Here is a 10,294-nt window from a genome sequence, read left to right as displayed (position 1 = left end):
TTTCTTGTATAAGATATAAAGTTTTTATTTTAGTTCTTTGAGGAAAGAACTTGAATACTCTCACCTGTTACCTAAGATATCTATCTGCTCTTTGGTCAAATTAAATGGAGACTCATCTGGTAGGACCTAAAATTAACATAAGGCTTGGTTTTGATTTGGGTTCTGAAAAAAATTGTCAAGTACATCTGTGTTTCCTTCAGCTACCTCAAAATTGGATTGACATTCCTTTTACCTAATTTGAGTTACTGTCAGTCTGTGGTAACATATTGGCTACAAACTTGATAAGCTGCATAATATTTAAAACTGGGGTTCATAGAACTAGGAATTGAGGAAAGAGTGCTACATAAGCTGGCCTTGGATTCACAAGTGGAGATATGTGGTGTGGTGAGATTAGCTGGCAAGAGGAAGTTTCTGATCTCCATAGGTTATGAGGATGTCAGTAGTGATCTATGATGTACTCTTTAGGAGAATGGAATTCATCTTTGAATTTCTACTGTAGTAAATACAATATATGATAGTAAATGTTTATGATAGTAAATGTTTGCCTCAGTTTCTATATGTGTTCCAGACGGATAATATTTATAATTTTCCCCATTCTTTGGAGAACAGTGATTGTTGGGATTAGTAAATAACTAAGCCCACTTTGGAATTAAACTGCTATATAAATTTCTATATAAATTGGACTGTTCTATAGCAACTGGGTATTAATTCCTCAGCCGGGAGTATATGCCCCTGATCAGGAATGCTAGAATGAATTGAATGAAAATGGTGGTCTAATACATTCAGAATATAGATGGTTTATCCCTAGAGCAGCAGATTTCAAACTATAATGCACATCAGAATTAACTTGGGTGCTTGTTAAAAATACTGTTTCCCCGGGTTCAGCCTTAGGTTCTGACCCATTAAGTCAGAAGTGGTACCTAAAAACTTGTATTGTTTTTAATTATTTATAATTATGGGAAGATGCACATAACATAAATTTATCATGTTAGTCATTTTTAGGTGTACAGTTCAGTACTGCTATTCACAAGGTATATTCACTTGTGCAACCAATCTCCAGAACTCCTTGCAGCTTGCAAAACTGAAACTCTATACACAATAAAAAACTCCCCATTTCCCCCACCTGCCAGGCCCTGGCAACCACCATTCTACTTTCTCTTCCTGTGGGTTTGACTAATCTAGGTGTCTCCTATAAGTGGAATCATATGGTATTTGTTTTTTGTGACTGGCTTATTTCACTTCGCGCAATGCCCTCAGGTTTCCATCCTCATTGTACCACATTTTGTTTATCCGTTCATTTACCGAAGGCCACTAGCATTGCCTGCACATTTTGGCTATTATAGATGTGGCTGCTATAAAAATGGGCATACAAATATCTTTCCAAGTACCACTTCCAATTCTCTTGAATATATTTCCAGAAGTGGAGTTGCTAGATCATATAATTCTACTATAATTTTTTGAGGAACTGCCATACTGTGTAACACAGATGCTGCACCATTTCCTATTCCAACCAGTGAGGGGCTTGTATTATTTTTAAATTGTGTTTTTAAAGACAAAGTTATACATATACTTAATTTTAAAAGTCAATTTTGTAAAACTGAGGAGATGGCAACTATCGTTCCAAAGAACCATCTCTTGGTGCATGAGATTTGAGCTGCTTCTATGTCAGGAAGGGAGGAAGTGGGAGGAAGTCGGAGTCAAAAGATGACTCATGTCTGTAGACATCGAAGAAGGTTGAGTAACTTCTCTGTCCTTGGTCAGTTGGTCTTTGCGTACAGGAATCTGGTCATGTTGTTCCTGTAAATCTTAAACATAGCACAGTCATTTCTGTACATGCTTCCTTATCTCCACAGGTGAGGCAGATTTTGGGTAAAAAAGCACTTTTTGCAAATCTTAGCTATAACATGCATACATGTAGGGCTAAGCAGGAGTTTCTAAGGTATAGGTCACAGCAGCTAGGGAAATAGAAGCAACATGGAGTCAGACACGTTTTTCCCTAATACACATAATAGCATATTAATCTTGCTTTCAGGAAACTTGTTTCAACTTCATTTAACCCTTTCTCCCCAAATTTATTTGTCGATCAAAAGAAAATTTGTAAATATTTTGCAGGACGCACTTCAAAAAATGTCAGAATAGGTGAATATAGGCTGAGGACTTTGAAGAGGTTTCATGGTCATAAAGTAGTGCCTCTACACCATTTTTTTAAAAAGAGGAAGCAATTTAATCCAACCTATTTGAGAATGAAATAAAAACTAGACAATAATGAAAGTACAACATAAAATCTATAGGGTGCAGCTACAGTGGAAGTTAGACATGTAAGGTCTGCAATGCTTTTAATATATATGTACATATGTGTGTGTGTGTGTGTGTGTGTATAAGCTAGAAAAAACCTAATAAGCCCCCCAAAGATTTAAGAATTGAGGAAAATATCAATGAACACTCGTGACTGAATTACATGCCTACATTAATCATAACCATAGGTTGGCTATGGATGTAAAGGTTAGACAAAAATTAACTAAAGAATTATGTGAAAATCAGTTGGCTATATAGAATTACAGAAAAGTATATTTTATTATTCATAATTTTGCTATACACTGTTTAATCAGTAAAAGTCATAATAAATGTATACACACACTTTTTTTTTTCAGAGAGGCTTTTACTACCACTGCACTGAATATCTGGCAAACACAAAATATTACTTTTCTAAAATCTGAAAACCTTTTAGGAGACCCTACTCTTCCGCCATCTTGCTCCTCCCCCCCTGAAAACCTTTTAATTCTAAAATATATACCCTATGGGTTTTAGATAAGGGATTATGAAGCCATTCATTTTAGCACAACAGGGTTTTCTAATAGAACAGAAAATATGTGCAAGAAAATAGCATTTCTACTGGGTCAAGTGATGTAATTAAATGATTTATGATCCTGGTTTGACAAAATTGAGGACTATTAATCCTTATTTTGAATTTTACAAGGCTCAAGTCAAGTAACAGTTTTCAAAAAATAATTTTACTCACCCTCAATAGTATTTTTTCTCTCCAACCTCCAAGCAGATTATTTCTCCAATCTGTTTGAGATTTTAAATATAATTGGTTGACATAATATTTAAACAACTGCCAAATCAATATGAGTCGTTACCAGAAAATACATCATTTCTTGTAAATTCCACATCTGTGTAATTTTTTCTTTAGTAAAGCAATGTAACTTAATCCTAAAAGATCCTAATAGCTTATTTTTTCACAGTATTCTGTATATTTTCCAGAAGAACAGTCATCCGGTCATGGGGTACCCCCTTTTTTTCTTTTCTTGTAGCCTACTATGAAGAAATACAGATCATCTTTCTCTTGAGAAAAGTTGAATAGAACAATATTTTACTGGCAACAGAAAGAAGGAAAATATTAGTTTAAATCAGGTCAAGAGCATAAAATTTCTACTGGTCAAAAGTAGTACCAAAATGAAATAAAATTTTAGGACAAAAATAATCAAAACTAAAATATCCTTTGAAATATGCAGACCATTCTTGTCAAAGAGGAGAAAATACATGTGGGGATTTTATAATTTTGAAAGTGATTACACATATGTTATTTGATTTGATTTTCCCAAAACCTCAAATAGGTTGTTGTGTTCACCAGAATGAAAGGTCCAGAAATTATGATTTGTCCACATACACACAGTTGATCAGATTTTGAGATATCTTCTACTCCACTTTCAGGAGGACAATGTATAGACTAGAATGCAAATTTACTGATTTATAATGATAGATATATTTTTCTAGGAACTATAGACTTAATCTTCTCCATCGAGGACTCTCCATTCCTTATATGAAAGTAGAAAATGGGCAATCAGTATTATACTTGATAAGCATGAGGGCAAGTCAAAGAAAGGACAGTTTTAAGGGATATTTCACTCACAATTTTCTGTGCTTATCCCATAATAAAGACTGTCTCTTTAGTGAGCATATTATTCTTATCTGTTTGACTCAAGGTCATTCTCCTCTGGGCAATGCTGCTGTCTGGACACACTGCTAAATTTTGATCTTTGGGTGTCAGTTCATTGTATTTCAAGATCACACATTTGGGTGAATATGTTCCTCTTTTGGGCTTGTTACAAAACAAAAAGTCATAGTCTCAGCACTTGGGAAACTTATGGAGAACTTTGATAAGTCATTTAAGTTATTGCAAGATCAGGACCAGATAGAAACACGGTGTTTACTGAGAAAGCTAATTAGATCTTTGTTTTCCCTTCAGACTGATGTTATTCAAGTATCTGACCCACTTTTCTTTTGGAGAGAGACCACAGTTTTGTACAGACCCATATGCTGCAAGCATGGTACAAGGAAGGATGGAGAGGGACCTCTGCAGAGGATACCCTGTCCTATATTGTTCCAAACAGTTTAGCTCTGACTCCTAACTGGAAATTCCTAACCAGCAAAACAAAAACATGGGAACTAACCAAATGTACCTTCTTTGGAAGGAAAGCAGTTTAGAAAACATTTATTGCTACTCAAGCATAGTCTTGGGTCTTCTCAGACTTCTGATCCTTAGAAGCATATCAAAGTAGTTCTTTTAACCACATAGAGTATTGATAAATACAATGTTCTCTCTGCAATGTTCCTACTGAAGACTTAGTCTTCCTGAAGATTGGTGCCCTGGACAAGTACCTGGCTGACCCTTCCCTCCTCCACTTCAGGCGATGATCACGTTCTAGACCTAAGGCTATTGGAAGAGAGCCAAGAAGAGAGACAGACATCCAAGTGAGGGATTCAAGAAGGTGTTCTGGAGGAGATGATCATATGAGTCAAACTTTAAAAGTCAAGTGACAGTTACATAGGTAAATTGGTGGATGGAGGGAAAACAACATGGCATGGAGTACAGTATGTATAGTTGAGTTTGCCTGGAACAAAATGTGTGAACGTGGGGTTATAAAGATGAAGCTAGAGGGACACCTGGGAGGCTCGGTGGTTGAGTGTCTGCCTTCTGCTTAGGTGGTGATCCTGGAGTCCTGGGATTAAGTCCTGAATTGGGCACCCCTCAGGGAGCCTGCTTCCCCCTCCGACTATGTCTCTGCGTCTCTCTGTGTGTCTCTCATGAATAAATAAATAAAATCTTTAAGAAGAAAGGAAAGAAAGAAAGAAAGAAAGAAAGAAAGAAAGAAAGAAAGAAAGAAAGAAAGAAAGAAAAAAGAAAGAAAGAAAGAAAGAAAGAAAGAAAGAAAGAAAGAAAGAAAAGAAAAAAGAAGAAAAAGAAAGCTAGAAAATCAGAATCTATGAATTTACATTTTCTGAAAGCTAGGAGGTGTTACTGAGGGATTTTAAGTAGAATACCATAATCAACATTTTGTTTTAGAAAGATTATGCTGGCAATGCTGGAGACAGGGGACAGGAGGGGTGTAGGGAATGACCTCGGGCCTGAGACCAATTAGGAGTCCAAAGCATGGACTAAAGAAGTGTTAGGAGTGAGCAGTTTCAAGAAAAACTGGGAAGTTGCTTTATAGAATTTGGTGACAGAGTCAATGAGAAGGGCCTGGAGAGAGATTCTGATTTATAAATTAGATGGATGGTTTTATCATTCACAAAGATCATGAATATAGAAGAATGTGCAGATTTGGTGACGAATTGGAGGGGGGGCATTGATTGTTTTGCACACCCAACTCACTGAACACTTAATTTGCACTTTTATTTTCCACCACATCTTAAAATAGTCTCCAATCTCTCTTTAGAGAAGAAAAAGGAAAATACCTCAATCACTAATGAAAGCCTCTGGGGATTTTCGAAGTTTTACCTCCAAATAAATGCATTTCTACTTTTTCCCTAACTTCCAAGTCTTTCTTGCTCTTTTTTCCTCCTTATCTTGTTTACTAAAATGACTTCATTAATCCTAGCCATCTATTTGCCAACATTTTTATGCTGCAACTCAGGGTTTTACTTTGTATCATTCTTCCCTGAGCCACCACCATACTTGGTCTTTTTAGCTTTAGTATTTATATGCTTTATAATAATTTCTAGAGTTAATTTGTTAAAATCCTAGATTTCTTCCTGCTAAATATTTATCAATTTGACAACTTATTTTTTTTATTTTTAAAAATATTTTATTTATTCATGAGCGACAAAGAGAGAGAGGCAGAGACAGGCAGAGGGAGAAGCAGGCTCCATACAGGGAGCCCGATGTGGGACTCGATTCCGGGACTCCGGGATCACACCCTGGGCTGAAGGCAGCTGCTCAACCGCTGAGCCCCCGGTGTCCCACATTTTGACAATTTAATTACAACTCTCTTTATTTTTTTTTTAAGATTTTTATTTATTTATTAATGAGAGACATAGAGACAGAGAGAGAGGCAGAGGGAGAAGCAGGCTCCATGCAGGGAGCCCGATGTGGGACTCGATCCCAGGACTCCAGGATCAGGCCCTGGGTTGAAGGCGGCGCTAAACCGCTGAGCCACCCGGGGATGCCCTACAACTCTCTTTAGTAGTCTAAATCCTTTGGTACCTGCCAAGGGTAACAGTATATTATTGTTTAAAGGATAAATTCTTAGTTAAGTGACTTCTTAGTATATGTCATTCTGATAAGTGACAATTCTGATAACTCAATTACTGTATTTGAAGCTTGTTGGGCAGCCTTCTCTGTATAATGGAACATTTTAACTTGAAGTCATTTTCCAAGGTACAGAATATTATAGGATATTTCAGATTCTCTCTGGGTGTCATTTTGTTCAATATCTACTCATTTATTATCATTATTTTTTAAATACATATGGGGTAAAGTATCACAGGAGATGATAGTTTCCCTTTAAAAGGAGCTATTGTTTTACTCTTTTGGTTATCAGGAAACATGACAGAAGTTTGATAGTTGTCTGAAAGATTCCCATGAAATTTATGCTTTAAATAGACAGGGAACAGGTTATGTCCCCATTTCCCCATCTACATTATCGTGCTGACTGCACCGAATGTCATGATCTCCAAGTGACAATAATATGTGAATTAAGCATTAGACATTTAACTCTTAGGGAACTTGGGTTTACAGCTTAAAAGATACTCTTATGACAGTGACAGTAAGCACCTTTCTCATCTATACAGGTCCCTGTTTCTTAATCTATAGAACTGATATTTCCCTATTAGGGGTATCTAATAAAATCATGCATGTGAGTAGATTTTTGAAAGACTACATGACATTATTATTATGGGTGCTGTTACTATTACTGTCTTAAATTTTGAAAGAACTTAGAAAAAGAGCAATGTCTTTATTTTTTTTATTTTTATTTTTTGAGCAGTGTCTTTAGTAGCAGCTTCCTATTCGGAATGATTTTAACATATTCATGAAGAATCCTTGTACTACTATATTAGGCAGGTTTCTTAAAGGAATGACAATTATTGACACTGCAATAGAATGGATAAATATGATTTCAAATGCGCACTTTTGTTTCAAATTGTGTTTTTTAAAAAATATTTTGTCTATTTATTCATGAGAGACACACACACAGAGAGAGAGAGAGAGAGAGAGAGAGGCAGACACACAGGCAGAGGGAGAAGCAGGCTCCATGCAGGGAGCCCGATGTGGGACTCGATCCTCGGACTCCAGGATCACACCCTGGGTCAAAGGCAGGCGCTAAACCGCTGAACCACCCAGGGATCCCCCAAATTGTGTTTTTTAAAAAATAGCTTTTGAGTAGTAGCTATTTCTCACATGTCAACTCTATGGAATGATGGACCTACATTACTTGCTTAGGACTTGGAATGAGAAAGATTCAATAGTTGTCAAAGGTAGTATGACTTATTTAAATAGGGATGTATATACTGAGAGTCACTGAGATCACTTTGGCAATTTGTTTGCATAGCAGATGTCTCTACAATGAATTCAAAATTTTCTCTTCCATGAATTTTGATAGTCACTTTAGCAGAACATTGCTTTAAATGATTTATTCTGTTACTGTGAATTTTCAAATATACCTTGGTGAAATGAATTTAATGCTATATTACAATTCTAAGTGCCAGAATCATAAAGCTTAAAAAATGTGATGCTTTCCTGGAAAGAAAATTCATCAAGCTTTGCCTGAATACCTAAATTTGGTCTTTTTAATAAAAACAGTTTTGCTCTTGCATGCTCACTCAAAATGGTCACCATATTATGTTCTGGACATTTTCTTACTCTCTAGCTGTACACAGTATTTATGTTGGTGTAATGATTTCTAACTGAATGGTAATGTTTCCATTACCTATGCATGACAAACTACTACAATACTCAGTAGCTTACAAGAACCATCATTTACTCTGACTCCGTGGATTAGGAACTCAGGCAGCACTCAGTGGAAATGGCTCATCCTTTTTCCACGTGGTATTAGCTGGAACAATGTCACTAGACTTGAAGGATCCCAAAAAACTACACTCCCAAGTCTGGGCCTTGGTGTTGGCTGTTGGCAATGGTGCCTTCATTCTCCTCTGTGTATCCTCTCTCTTTCCACAATCTCCCATCCTTCTGGGGCTCACTCCTCATGTGACTTCTCTTCCCAGTAGGATAGCCTTTACATAGTTGCTGTGCTCCAAAAGCAGAAGCAGAAACTAGCAGGCTACATAAGACATGGGCTAGATAATCCCAGAATCCCACATTCAGGAGAAATACACTCTACTTCTAATCAGGAAGAGTAGAAAAGTGACATGGCAAAGGGATGTGGACTCAGAGAGGCATAGTTCATTGAGGACCATTTTAAACAATTTACCATGGTTATATTTAAATGTTCCTCTTAAAATTAAATTGAAGTTCCTCTTTTTAAGAGGAACTCACTTAAATCCACAAGACAGAGCTTCTTGGTCATGATTTGGGAATCTTAACACACAGATAAAATAATGTTGAAAATAATAATAATATTTGAAGCTAAGGGTAGTTAAACATTTAGTCTTTCTTCCTTAGACAAAGCTGTGATATTGTCTTCCTTGATTTGGTGAGAATTTGTCTTCATAAATTCAGAAAATATGCCATTCATGCCTTTTTAAAAGCTTGCTTTCCAAATTTGACAAGATTGGGGGTATTTTCCTGTGTCGATAAGTATATTAATACTTGATTAATACTAGATAGAAATTTCTATAGCACCTGGGTGGCTCAGTCAGTTAAGCATCCAAATCTTAATTTTGGCTTAGGACATGGTCTCAGGGTCCTGAGATCAAGCCCCACATTGGGCTCCACACTCAGGAGAGAGTAATCTTAAGATTCACTCTCTCCCTCTCCCTCTCCCTATGTCCCTCCCCCTGCTGACACATACACACTCTCACAAATAAATAAATCCTTAAAAAATGAAATTTATACAGATGCACAATAATATATTTAATCTCTTTTCTGCTGATATTTATTTATTTATTTATTTATTTATTTATTTATTTATTTATATTTTTTGGTGTTTTAAGCAACACTGGGATGAGCATTTTAGGTACTTTTTGATCATTTATTTATACCAAATTCCTAGAAGTGTAAATTGAGATGAGGGGTATAAACATTGAAAAATTTGATGCTGTTCTTCAGTAAGAAGTTATGCATTCCACTGTCTTATGATTTCCAGGGTTTTGATGAGAAACTGCAGTAATCTGGATCATTGTTTCTCCCAATGTAATCTATCATTTCCTCCAGCTGTTTCCAGGGCTTTTCTCTGTATCTTTTATTTCTAGCAGATTATGGTGTATCTAGCCACTACTTTCTTTGAATTTATTCCATTTAGAGTTGAACTTCTTGAGTCTGTAAACTTTTGCCTTTCACCAAATAAGGGAAGTGTTTGGTCATTATTTCTTCAAATATTTTCTTCTGTCCGGATCTCCCTCTTTGTTTAGGACTCCAGACCTTTTCATGATGTCAGACAGGTTCCTGAAGCTCTGTTACTGTTTTGTTTTGTTTTTTCTGTTCTTTTCCTCAATGTTTTTTCTCTCTGTTCTTTACATTTGATCATTTTGATCTGTCATCAAGTTACTGGCATTTCCCTCTGCACCTCCATTATTTTTATGAGCTCATCCAGTGATTTTCTTAGATTAGTTATTGTATTCTAAGTGTTCCATTTGGTTCTTTTCACTGTTTTCATCTATCTTCTGATATTTCCCATTTTTTGAGGGAAGTTATAACTGTCCTATACTGTTAAAAATTCCAAGATCACAAAAGATATAAAAGACTATACAACTCTCCCAGATTAAAGAACACAAAACAGTTGTGACAACAAAATGCAACCTGTGATCCTGGATTGGATCCTAGAGCAGATATTATTTTTTCTTTTGAGAAAAAGAACATTAGTGAGTTGATTGACAAAATGTCTGTAGATTAGAT

The sequence above is a fragment of the Canis lupus genome, chromosome 5 (genome assembly GCF_048164855.1).
Source record: "Canis lupus baileyi chromosome 5, mCanLup2.hap1, whole genome shotgun sequence".
NCBI classification, from domain to species: domain Eukaryota; kingdom Metazoa; phylum Chordata; class Mammalia; order Carnivora; family Canidae; genus Canis; species Canis lupus.
This window is presented reverse-complemented; position numbering follows the sequence as displayed.